We start from the raw sequence: 14,137 nt of genomic DNA on the forward strand, positions 1-14,137 counted from the left end.
GTTCAGGACACAAGGAAGAAGAATAATTTCAGGTATGCAAAATCTCAGAAGATGTAATGCTAGCATGTATAGTTAGGGAAAAAAATAACAGAATACAGTATCTTAACAGCTAGAAATAATCAAACATAATTTTTAAACAGATAGGCCTCTTATAAAAAGGCTGAGAGTAAATATTACATGTGGTTCAATGGTATATGAGTAAATTTGAAGTATTTAAGCTTTTTCTAAAAACAAGATATATAACATAATAATATTTTAAGAAGAATCTAGGTTGGAATGTCTAGATTAATGCTCACAGTTTCAAGTGATCAAGGGGTCTGGGATGGAAGGCATATGAGGAAAGAGGTCCCGTTCTGATGACCAGGGAGCGGGTGGTGGGGGCAACACTGAGCCAGAGTGGGGTGTGTCTGCCCCCCCAGACCCCCTCACTCCACCACCCTGCAGTACAAGCCAGATCAGCACACTTCAAGAGAAGCCAGATATCTACACGTCACATTGCAATTTTTGTAATACACACAGACAGTCCAACTATTGAAGAAAGCACCGCAGGAGACCAAGCAAAACACACGTCTGAGATCTGAGCCACTGCTAAGCGGGTCTTAACCTAGACATGCAAACAAATTGGAAAGTCTCCGAATGACAAAGATAAATAAAGACCAGAGAGGGTAGGTGGGAGGTTTAGGGTGTAGGCGTGTCTCGCCTTTCTGGGAGAAAGAGGGTCCAAAACAATTATTTGATTGGAAAATTACTAATATAGAGAGTATGAGTGTTTTGAGACAAAATATAGCAACAAAATGTTTAACTTTTAAATAATATAATCAGATAAAGCAAACAAAACATTGCTAGACAACAATGCCCAGTTGTGCTGGCTGCAGAATTCAAAGGGACACTGAAGTGTTAAAAATAAATTGGTGGTTAAAGTTGTTATGCAAATACTCCTGAGAAGCAGGCAGGAGAGGACAAAGATATCAAGAAACTAGAGCTGCAAGGTAGAGTGCAGTGAATAAATCAAAGTAGGCTACTTTATTTTGAAGTATGCTTTAATGAGCTTTAAACACAGACTAACATAATGTTGCAAAATGCAATTATCAATCAAAGGATAAATTAATAAAGATGCAAATTTTGTAAGTAATTGTAGCTTTTAAAAAGCCTATATAAATACAAGAATTTGAGTAAATATTAACCCATAAAGAACATGTCAAGACATTGTATAAAGCACAAATTTTGCAGACCACAATTCTGACTCTTAACATCACATGACTGAGTCAAAAAAGCTGCCAAAACTCCAAATGTAGATTATTTAGAAAGTTACAATGAAAATATGCTTATTAAACATATGAGATGTGACAACAGTTGCAGGCAGTGGCAAATGCATACCTCTAATGCTTTCTTAATATTCGCCAAAGATGCAGATAAATACTAAATGAAATAAAGATTCTAAGTAAGAAAGAAAAATAAAAAGACTAAATAAAGTGGTGAAGATGAAGGAGGGGAAAAAAGTGAAGATGTTAGAATAGATTTTAAAGATGATTTTATTTCTTATTTTAATTTTTAAAAATTAACCTTTTTTAAATTTTGGAGGATAATTAGGGTTTTATTTGTCTATTTTGGAGGAGGTAATATGGATTGAACCCAAGACTACATGCATGCTAAGCATGTGCTCTACCACTGAGCTATACCCTCCCCCCTAAAAGCTGATTTTAAAAACTCATAAAACCTAAGGTCAATCAAATCAAACAATGAGAGCCACATATACAGTTTTGAGCAAAATAACTAAAAGAATTGTGGTTTAACATTTAAAAAGTAGTGGTCTGTGCAATTCTGTGCTAATTTGTTTGAAATTCTTCATGAAATGTAAGTATTTCTGACACATAACTTACCAAATGGTTGCATTTTCCAGCAGTTGACCCTCAGGATAAATACTAAGAAGAAAGCTAATTTTACAGACAGAACACAAGAATAGTGCACGTCAGGAAGCCCGCCCTCCTGTTCAGCCAGTTTCTGCGCGGTGACCTTGGCCAGGTCAACGCATCCCACTGTCTGCCCCTGCCCCCCCTCACTGAGCACACTGGGGTCTCTTTCAGCATCAGAATTCCTTGATCTTCCCACGTGCTAATCCGCAGACAGGCATGAGTGTGTGGAAAGGCAGCAAGCCTAAAAGCAAGCGAAACCTCGAAGAACGGTAATTACACTGCGCAGCTACACCTGTCCCTGATGCCTCGTGGGCGTCTTCATCCAGCTTCTGTCCCTAGTAGTTCAAACTCCCCAGCCAAGGAAAAATACACAAGCCAAAGCATTCCCTTCAATATTTCCTTCATTTCACTGGCTTGTCCTGGAATTCTTTCTCTTCTTATTGTTTCTTAAAATATGTTTCTTTTCCCAAATAACCAGGAATTCACCTGTGCTCTTTTCTTCTTGAACTCCTGGGGGGTGGTTTCCAGCATCGAAATCTCCCTCCCAGAGCATTCTTGGGTTTTGTGTCTTCTTTTCATACTGTTTTACAGAAAACAGCCAAAGTGGGCATCTGTGTTCCTTTCTCCCCAAACCTCTGCCTTTGTCTAAAATTCCTCTGTGGAGTTTCATATCATTTGGCATCTCTCTTTTTCAGTGCGGGTGACACTCTAAATCTTTTGTGATAACTCCAGAATTTGTGTGTGTGTATATGTATATATATTTCACTCCACCCTGGCTGCCAATGCATCAAATTGTTCATATTTTGAAATACCCTCCGGTTATAACTTGAGTTTAATAGGCTTTATAGGTAAATCTATTCAAGACATTTTTCTCAAAATTACTTTCCCAACTAATTGCAGGCCACTGTAATCACCACGAAGTGAATAGAATTCCTCGTCCCTCAGTCTATGGAGGATGGGGTGGGGGGTGGGGGAGGTGGGGGAGCAGAGGAGGCTTAATCCAAATACACCAAGAACCTACCCCTAACTAATTTACCACTTTCACTCTCCCTATCATTTCCTCAAGTATTTTTTTTGGAGATGAATATTACATTTATTTTTTTAAATATATGTTTTATTGAAGTACAGTCAGTTTACAATGTTGTGTCAATTTTGGTGTACAGCACAATGCTTCAGTCATACAGGAACATACAAATATTTGTTTTCATATTCTTTTTAACCATGTTACTACAAGGTATTGAATATAGTTCCCTGTGCTCTACAGTATAAACTTGCTGTTTATCTATTTTATATATAGTAGTTAGTATTTGCAAATTTAGAACTCCCAATTTATCCCTTCCTACCCATTCCTCCCCCTCTACCCCGGTAACCATAAGTTTGTTTTCTATGTCTGTGAGTCTGTTTCTGTTTTGTAGGTAAGTTCATTTGTCTTTTTTCTTTTTTCTTTTTTTTTTTAGATTCTACATACAAGTGATATATAGTATTTTTCTTTCTCTTTCTGGCTTACTTCACTAAGAATGACATTCTTCAGGTCCATCCACGTTGCTGCAAATGGCATTATTTTATTATTTTTTATGGCTGAGTATTATTCATCCTTTGTATTTACTAAGCTTAAGTCTCAGGAAGAAGAAAGGAACAAAGAGGAAATACCAAGTCAACTGCAAAGATAAGTTCAAAATGGCAATAAACACACATCTATCATTAATTACTGTAAATGTTAATGGACTAAATGCTCCAGTCAAAAGACATAGAGTGGCAGACTGGGTAATAAAGCAAGAACCTTCAATGTGCTGCATACAAGATACCCACTTTAGGGAGAAGGATACATATAGATTGAGAGTGAAAGGGTGGAAAATGATATTCCATGCAAATAGAAAAGCCAGAAAAGCAGGTGTTGCAGTACTGATTTCAGACAAAATAGACTTTAAAGCAAAGGCCATAAAGAAAGATAGATAAAGAAGGACATTTTATAATGATTAAAGGAGTGATACAAGATGAGGATATTACACTTGTTAATATGTATGCACCCTATATAGGAGCACCTAAGTACATAAAACAATTACTAACAGAGATAAAGGGGGATATTGATGGGAATACAATCATAGTTGGAGATTTTAACACTGCATTATCATCACTAGACAGATCTTCCAGACAGAAATAAATAAGGCAACAGAGAAATTAAATGCTACAATAGAAAAATTAGATTTGGTGGATATTTTCAGAGCATTACACCCCCCAAAAATAGGATATACATTCTTTTCAAGGGCACATGGAACATTTTCTAGGATTGATCATGTACTTGGGCACAAAAGAAACCTCAACAATTTTAAGAAGATAGAAATTATCTCAAGCATCTTTACTGTCCCTTCATTCTTTAAACATTTGTTTGCATTCTGAGAGAGGCTGTGTTCCGACAGCACTGGGCTCTCAGATGTGATGGAGCTACCCATCTGAAGGCAGCGTGCACACACCACAGGTGACACATAGCAAACTCTCGTGATACAGTATCTTCTCTAACAGGCTCTTTAATACAGCAAGATTAAAGTCCCATGAGACCAGACTCCACACGATCCTGTCACAGGAAGCCAGGACAGCATCGGCTGACTCGGGCAGGCGCTCAGTGAACAGGAGGGGTAAGTGCACCCACGCATCAATCCCTGTAATCCACAACACAAAGGTGGAAGCGCTCAAGTCCTATCCTCACCCATGGCACACGGAGGCTTGGGGGAGTGTGGGTCACCTGCTCACAGTCAGGTTGCTGCTAAGCACCTCAGTTACATGTAAACCCACATCGGACACAGTCCCACATCTTTTCCAATTTACTGCCCTAAAGCCACTGTCAATGCACTAAAATTCTGTGTTTGCTTGGGCAGGAGTGGGACAGGCAGCACTTTACAGGCATCTCCCTGTGTATTCAAAGCATACCTGAAAACTGGAACAATCTTGGGTGCACTTGAGCCGAGAGCTACGTGGGCATCAGAAACACAGAAGAGACGCAGAAAGGGTGACTGCACACACTGCACAGTTCAGACCACAGCTTCTGACATGATTTAACATTCACAAGTAGTAACAGATTCCCTGGGCTTTCTAAGGGCTTGGGGTCAATGCCTAGGTCCTAGCCACAAACCTGTATATTTTCTATTCAAAAAAGCAAATCTAAATGTAAATGAGATTGTGGTTGTTATAGAAAACCTTTGGTATCTTAGCTATCAATTATTACAAAGGAAAAAAAATCCGACAAGTTAAAAATTAGATGATTTAAAAATCAACTAGAGATTTGTCTGTTTCAGAGCATACACGCATACATAGAAAAAACAAAGAGACAGGTAAAATATGGTTCGTGTGGTCATACTATGTGCTGGTGGAGGAGACCACCAAATAAAGCCCACGTGAATATTCCTTCCTTGTTAAAACATATTCAAACTCTATGGAACGAAATCATCACACTCTAAGGCCGATTATTGCCTTTCTTCAAAATAAACGTTAGGCATCCTTTCCATAGACAGAAGGCAGTTCTATCTTAATTGCTACCCATGTTACTAAGGAGTTCAAAAAAATTCCTCTTCATCTGATAAGAATTATTAGTCATTCATCATAACTTCATGGTGTATCCAAAAACATCTCTGTGAAGAATCATTGTTATATTGTTATTGATATTATAAAGGTATGAATATCTTTTTTTCCAAAAAGTTCAGAGTATTCCCATAAATATAAATTTCTACAACTTATGGTACCAAATCACTCCCTATCAGCACGTATGTAATAGTTTTGCCATTATGTTAAGAAATATGCCGTGTAATAGACATATTCCCCTCCATTAAATAAAGTGGATTGCTACAATAAAAATGTAAGTGTGTATCAGAAATGCCAGTAAAAATCCTTAAATTACAATCAAGATTTAAAACCAGGTGATTCATAATCCTACTTGGATTTTCTCTTGTATAATTAACTGTGATGCCTCACCTACCTGCTTTATAATCTTTTCCTTGACCAAATTAGTTAAGTTATTGACAAATCTACCCCTAATTTTTCATCTATGAAAGTATATGGCTATCTGTATATGTATAGATTTATATATTTCATACATATAAATACTAAGATTGACAAAATCAAGGGTCAATTTCATTTGATGGGTGCATCAGAATTAAAATTGGTCATTCCCTTGGCTCATTTTGGTTTGCCCTAAGAGCTGTGTGGCCCATAACACCAAGTGAGCAAACACTGGCCCCCAGAGCTTTCCTCAGAGCCCAAGCAAGTCTGATTCCTTCATCTTGGGCTGTTTGCTGACTAGCCAGGGTAGCCATGAAAGTTAAAAAAGACCACTCTCAGCCTGTTACTGGAGAGAATTTGACACCATCCACCCAAGCAGACTTGCAGTCTACCCCGGGGACAGGACCATGACATGACCTCTGCATCGTCACCTACCTGCATCTCCCTTGATCTCAGCCTCTGGAAAAGTCAATCCCAGCCAAGCCTGAACAGTTGGTGACAATCTTCTGGGTCTTTGTGTGCTCACCAGGGAGACACCCCAACATCCCACACTCTGGAAACCAGCAAACAGAAGCCAGTACAATTCTACTCCCAGGGAATTCTGATTTCCCTGGACAAATTTATAAATCACTGCTAGAATGGTTCATTACAGCCTGGGGGTCCTTTATGGCCAATCCGAACTGACATGCATTCATTTAATTTCAAGCACTGCAGAGAATGAACTGTTACCTGAACAGAACATCTCAAGACAACACAAAAAACTCTGGTGTTGGATGGACGTCAGCCGAGTCCCTGCTCTGCTTCTCACTGGCTGTTCCACCTTCATATGGCCACCATGAGTCTCCATTTCCTCATCTTCAAAGTGGGGCTGTCCTAGTCTCAAGCTTGATGCCAACTTCATGAGGTTCTTTTTGGCGATTAAACAAGAAAATGGAACTAAAGTCAGGACTTTACTGTAACTGGCACACAGAGGAATGGCTTGATATATGTTGTCTATTATTTTTATCTCTCCTAATACAAATATAAAAATAGGCTCACCATATGATCCAGCAATCCAGCTCCTGGGCATATATCCAGAGAAAACTCTAAATCAAAAAGACACCTGCACCCCAATGTTCATAGTAGCACTATTTACAATAGCCAAGACATGGAAACAACTTAAACATCCATTGATAGATGACTGGATAAAGAAGTTGTGGTATATTTATACAATGGAATACTACTAAGCCATAAAAAAGAGTGAAATAATGCTATCTGCAGCAACATGGATAGACCTGGAGATTATCATACTATGTAAGTCAGACAGCGAAAGACAAATACCATATGTTATCACTTCTATGTAGAATCTAAAAAAAGATACAAATTCTATTTAAGAACCAAAAACAAACTCACAGACATAGAAAACAAACTGTGGTTATCAAAGAGGAAAAGGTGGGGAGGGATAAACTAGGTGTTTGGGATTAACAGATACAAACTACTATATATAAATTAGATAAACAAGGACCTACTGTATAGCACAGGGAACTATATTCAATTTCTTATAATAACATATAATGGAAAAGAATGTGAAAAGAAAAATATATATGTATAGTATGTATATGTATAACTGAATCTCTTTGCTGTACACCTGACACTAACATTGTAAATCAACTATACTTGCCTTAAAATTTTGAAAAAATTTGCCGTGTTGAAATTAATAAATATGCATTGATCATCACTATGTGCTAGATGTTATCCCAAGTCTGTGGTACATTAGGGACCACAGCAGACAAAGATCCCTGCCCTTTCCAGTCATGGGAAACTGAAGACATACAATAAACATAATAAATTAATGACACTATGGAGTTTTAGAAGGTGAACAGCACAATGAAAAAGAAAAAAAATCACAGAGGAGAGTCAGGATGACTCAGAGTGGGTAGGGAGACTGAATGTGGGGTGGGCAAGGGGAACCTATAAAGTAAGATCTGGTTTGTTGAGTCCCTCAGAGAGTTTAAGAATTGTCCAAATTCTACTTTTTGTTTTTTTGCTTTGTAAACAGCCTGAGTGAAAATAAAATATCCTTTGTCCATGTATGTTTTTCAGAATCAGAAGGTTCACCATATGCCATCTTCCCTCCTTCAAAATTGCTGACTTGACAAGTGCAGAGTCAAATGTTGACACCACATCATATCATCATTGCTAACATTCTGTATAAATCACAGAAAGGCTATCTCAGACTGTCACGACTTTTCACACATACTGCTCCTGTCCAGAACTCAAGCTGCTTTCTATCAGGGTTGTGAGAGCTCTGGAATATTCACCTGGCAGACAGAGCCCACCTGCTTTCAATGAAGAAAAAACATTGCCCTCTCTGGGTTCCAGAAAGTCTATGGAAACCTACATCTTACACCAATAAAAACCAGGCAGGAGCATATGAAACATTTTTCCAATTATTTTGTTTCTGAAAAATTACTTTCCGAAGGTAAAATCTCAGGGGTTTTCGATAACGGCAGTTTCAATAGCTCTTTAAAGTTTTAATTGGTTCACGGCCCTGTTCTGGAATAAAAAACAAACTTGAGCAAGACTTCCTGACAGTTTTTAAAATATCTTTTTTGGGGGGAGGAAGAGGATTCCTTAGGTAATACAAGTTACCCCTTTGGATTCTGAAATCAAAAGAATCACAAAGAATCTGATAGAGGATTATTTTGAAAATGGATATCTGCTTCAGGTGAGCCTAGAGAAATGCAGAGAACTATACAATTACTTTTTAGAAGGAAAAAAATGCATGGATCTACTATATTTTTCTTCTCTTTTGTTTGATCAATTACCTCCTGCCATGCCTCCTACTGAAAGCTTTCATGATTCTGTGGAATAAAATTTTAACAACTTTCGACTGGAAACACTAGCTTTTCTTATCCAAGCAAATATTTTAGAAGCCCAATCTTTACATTTACCTTCAGAGAAAACCCTCTAGCAATTACTGCATGTTAAAAATCTTTTCAATTAAATGCCTGAATCATAATTTTTGTTTTACTTTTATTAGTAATATAAATACAATTATTTTCTGTGTAATTATGTAAGGGTAAAAGAAAATACATAACCATCCCAACACAAACTGAATTTCCATGGAAATACTTCCCTCTGAACATGATGTTGGATCAGAAATATCAATTAAAAATTTTATTCATTTGCACAAGCTCTGACATTTTGAAATTTCACAACATACATTTACCAGGAGTGACTCTTTTGGAAAAACAGTTCTTCACTATTTTATACCACGTTTTCCAGCAGCTTTTCTAATTACTCTTTCATTTTCTTTTTGCTTGCACCCTCTTTTATCCTCAACCCCAACATGAAGCACAACTTAGAAGAAATACAAACATGCGTATACACACACACACACAAACACACACACTGCTACCTTGATTTCTTGGATGACAATTTTGGAGAAGGTACTGATATATATTAAAAAAATGAGAGGATGATATGTTTCAGTCCTAAAAATATGCATTTGCAAGAATGGTTGGATACAGTGTCAGAAAAAAAAATAGCATGTGTAATGCAAGGAGGTTGGGTTAATGGATTGGAGCACCACCAAAACATTCTTGAGGTTTCCATAGCTCTGGGTTTTGCAGCCTTTTGGGGATTTCTCCAATTCTCCTGTGACCTACAAATACCAACTTAAGAATCATTGTTTCTAAACATTCCACCCAGCCAATAAGGTCAGAAATTCCAGGATAAGTTTCTAGAAACAAGGTGTCCAAGTCAAATTCCACTCACATCTAAAGAGATCATTGGTCAAATTTTAACTCCAGGATTTATGAGGAGATCCTATTTCTTTTTGAAAATGTGCACTTCTGCAGTAATCTTTAGTCTGCCATTCTGAATGGTCCTTTTCAAAACAATGCATCATTTAGAAACGTTGGATGGGTGGCTGGAAGGTTGTTCAGAAAGCAGCTGGTCACATGCAACCACCCCTGTAAATTTGGTACACATGTGCATGCAAGTCATCCGTACAGGTGTCCAGATCTTTAGGATAGAAAGAGGGGGAGTGATAGAGGTGCTGTCTTTCCTTGTCCCAGAACAGACTGTCCTCATCCTTCAAAACTTGTGTGAGTCCCTTAATTCACGATTCTCAAGGAATTTTATTGGAGAATTCCACCAACGAAGAGCCAATATATCTCTATTTTAATCACAAATCCCCAGCCTAGAAAAACTCTTGTGAAGTTATATGGGATAAGAGGATCACATTTTTTATCAGTATGTTCTCACATTCACACATAAAGCTGTCCAAAAGCCTGCTCAGTTCAGTTTCCACAGAGCAGAACCTGTTAATTGGATCTGCCTATGTTTTCCAGCACACAACATCCTGCAGCGCTGAGCACCTAATATAAACACTCCCCGTCGAGACTCCTCATAAATCCTCAATTTGTTTTCTTCCTTGAAGTCAGCTGGTGAATTTAGATGGCCTAAATACTAAAAATAAACTTAGTGTTTAATTCTTTACTGGCATAATCCAGTCCCACATGTAGAGTTTAATAACGATTATCCATTTTATAATCTTCCCCAAAAGACTAGCGCAGTGTTCACATAGAAAGTACAAAGAGAGGTATTGCAGAACAGTGATTCGGCAATCTCAGATATTAACTTTGAGAAGTGAGTTCATTTTCTCTCTACAGGCTTTGAACTTGGCTGTTTTAACTTTAATGCATAGTGAAGTAAGCGTGTATACAAGAAAGAATGCAAATCTTAAATGTATACTTTGGTGAATATTGACAGGGTTATCACACCTTGCGTCACCAGAGATTCATTTTGCCTGTTTTTGAGCTTCATATGAATGGTGTCATGCATTTTGTGCTCTGAAGTATTTAGCTTCTTGTCCCTGCTAGGCCTGTGAGATTCATTCATGTCCTGTGCAGCAGCAGTTTGCTCTCTTTTGTTATTATATAGTATTGTGTTATATGAGCCGTTTTAATTATGAATTCATTTTCTTTAAAAATATAGGAGCACTGAGATTTTATGATTTGGCTTGCATCAAGTTTTATACGTTGTTTATATCAAGATTTGTCCATTTCAACTTAGTGGCTCTTGCTTATTATCTTTTCCAGTCTATGAATCTAAAGTAATACCTTTTTGTTCTTTGCACTAGTAACGTGTGCTTGTTCACTGTCTTTTTTCCTTCATGCTTTATATTGCTAGAGGGTTCATCAACGTTATAAATCTTTCCAAATAATCAAATTTTGATGTATTGGAGTTTTTTTCTATTTGTTTCATTTGGTGTTGTTTGGTTTCTGCTCCTTTTTATTTCTTTTCTCTTAGGATTTTTAGCTTTAATTTGCTATGGTTTCTGTTGGATCTTGAGAAAGATGCTTAGATATTTGGCTTTTTTTTAATTTCTCCTTTATAAATATATGCCTTAATTTTGTGATTTTCCTCTCAGTCTTTGTTTAGCTGCCTCCCACAAGTTTTAAGATTTTTAACTAAATGAAAATTACATATTGTCCTACAACTATTGTGATTCACCTTTGAGTTAGGCTTAATTTAGAAAAGTACATTTTAATTTTCAGACATTTTGCAGATTATCTATTTTTTAACTTTGTTGTTGATTTCTAGATTAATTCATCTATGGCCACAGAATATCCTATGAATATATTCAAACTTTTGAATTTTGCAATGATTTGCTTTCAGGTACAAACTATGGTCTGTTTCAGCTAATACCAGTGGGAGACAACAGGTCTTTGTGAGTTTTGTGTTTCTACACTTTTTCAAAGCAGAGGCCCTGACTTTCCTTACTCTGGACTATATTTTGAAGAATGTCGGTACAGAGATCATCTCTGGGAGATAAAGATAGTATCTCTCATGAGAACAAGAGACAGGTTTTCTTACACACCAGGAAGACTGTCTCTCTCTAAAACATGAGGCAGGCATGCCTACTATCCAGTGTAAAAAGGTCAAGTTTCTAAGCCCCTTCATCTTCCTCTGTAACACGACTCACTGCATGTGCAGGCATGACCGGGCTTTCATCAAGTCATCCTGAAGAACTGCAGTTCAGGGAACAGGCACGGAGTATGCTTATGCTTGTGCGGCATGCCACAATGTGAGTGATAAAACCCGGGGTTTCTGAGTAAAAAATCTCACACCTTCTGCCAGCCTTCATGAATCACAGCACACTAACATTTTAGGTTAAAAATGGATAAAATCGGGATGAAGTCAATGAGATGGTAGAATAAGAAGTTCTAGACCTTCCTTTCCCCAGGGAGACCTGACTTAAAACCAATACACAGACCAGTTTCATTTGTGGGGATCCAGAAACTAGTTAAGAGACTCCTATAGCCCATGTCATTGCCCAACATGCCACATCAAAGCTGGTGGGAAATTCATGGCACTCACTTGCCATGTTCTCACCCCACAGCTCAGTGCTGTGTTTGGGAAGGGACTTCTAGTTCCCAGCTTCCCTCTGGGGAGAGAAAGAGAAAAGTGAAATGTATGTCCCACATTCTCAGGGACTTGCCCAAGGGACTGATTTCTGTCTTCTTTGTCTTGGAGTGCTAATGGGACCAGCACACTCTGGATGCACGTGTGGAGCTGTGAACAGGAGGGTTGGGTGTCATGCTCCTGGTCCAGAGGACCCACAGTTAGCAGATGGAAGCCAGCACAGCTTGGTAGCCTCTCCCTCAGGAGGCAAAATGGCAATTCTAAGTACTTCAGTATCAAAAATGATTTTTGGTGTAAACGGTTTAAATTCCCCAATCATAGACATAGATTGGATGAGTGGATTTAAAAAAGCAACAGTGAGATACGATTATGTGCTGTCTACAAGAAGTATACTTTAGATTGAAGGGCAAACACAAGCTGAGTGTTAAAGGTTGGAAAAAGTCATTCCATGAAAATGCTACATGGTAATCAAAAAAAGAGTATAGGTGGTCATATCATATCAGACAAAATAGATTTTAAGCCAAAAACTGTCAGAAGAGATAAAGATGACCATTGTACAATTATAAAGGTGTAAAATCATCAGGAAGAGCTATCATTTATAAATATATATTTAGCCAATATCAGGGTATCAATATATGACGCAAGCATTGACATAATTGAAAGGAGAAATAGACAATAAAGCAAAAAGAGGAGGAAATTTCAATACTTCACTTTTAATAGTGGGTAGAAAATCCAGACAGATGATCAATAAGGGAAAAGGGATTGAATGACATGATAGACCTTATGGATTTAGCAGATACATATAGAACATTCCCAACAGCAGCAGAACACATTCTTCTCAAACACACAGAGGGCAGATTGCATGTTAGGTCACAGAGAAAGTCCTAACAAATTTTAGGATATTCAAGTCATACCAGGTATCTTTTCTGACCAAAATGGAATAAAACTAGAAATAAAGAGAAGAAAGATAACTGGAGAATTAACAAATGGTGGAAATTAAACAACAAAACTATTGAACAACATATGGATAAAAGGATAAATTATCTAGTAAATTAGAAAATACATTGAGACAAAAAAAAAAGAGAGAAAGAAAACAAAATACCAAAATTAATTTATAGGATGCAGCAGAGCAATACTAAGAGGAAAGTTTATAGTGACAAGCAATTATATTAAAAAAGAAAAATAATCTCAAAAAAGAATGACTTAGTTAATTTTACATCTCAAAAAGTAAAGAAGAACAAGGAAAAAGTTACCAGAATAAAGGAAATAATAGATTAGTACAAAAATAAATAAAATCAAGAATTGAAAAACAATAGAAAAATCAACAAAATTGAGGGTTTTTTTTAAAAGATCACAAAAATTGTTAGACTTTCAGTTAGACCAAGAACGAAAAAAAGGAGTGTTAAACAAAATGAGAAATCAAAGAAGATACAATAACTGATACCACAGAAATAAAAGGGATCATACGTCACACACTGGATAATCTAGAAGAAGCATAAATTGCTAGGAACATGCAATCTATCAAGACTGAAACGTGAAGGAATGGAAAGTCTGAACAGACCTATAACTAGCATGGTGATTGACTTAGTGATCAAAAACCTCCCAAAAACAGTGACAAAAAAGCACAGGACCAGTTGGAGTCACTGGAGAACTCTACCAAACATTTAAATATTTAATGCCAATCCTTCTAAAACTCTTCCAGAAAATTGAGGAGGAGGGAACATTTCCAAACTTATTCTATAGGGTCAGAATTACCCTGATATCAAAGCCAGGCAAAAACATTACAAGGAGAAAAAAAATCAAAAAACCTACAGGGAAAT

This window comes from Vicugna pacos, unplaced genomic scaffold (assembly GCF_048564905.1).
Source record: "Vicugna pacos unplaced genomic scaffold, VicPac4 SAC-SAT, whole genome shotgun sequence".
NCBI classification, from domain to species: domain Eukaryota; kingdom Metazoa; phylum Chordata; class Mammalia; order Artiodactyla; family Camelidae; genus Vicugna; species Vicugna pacos.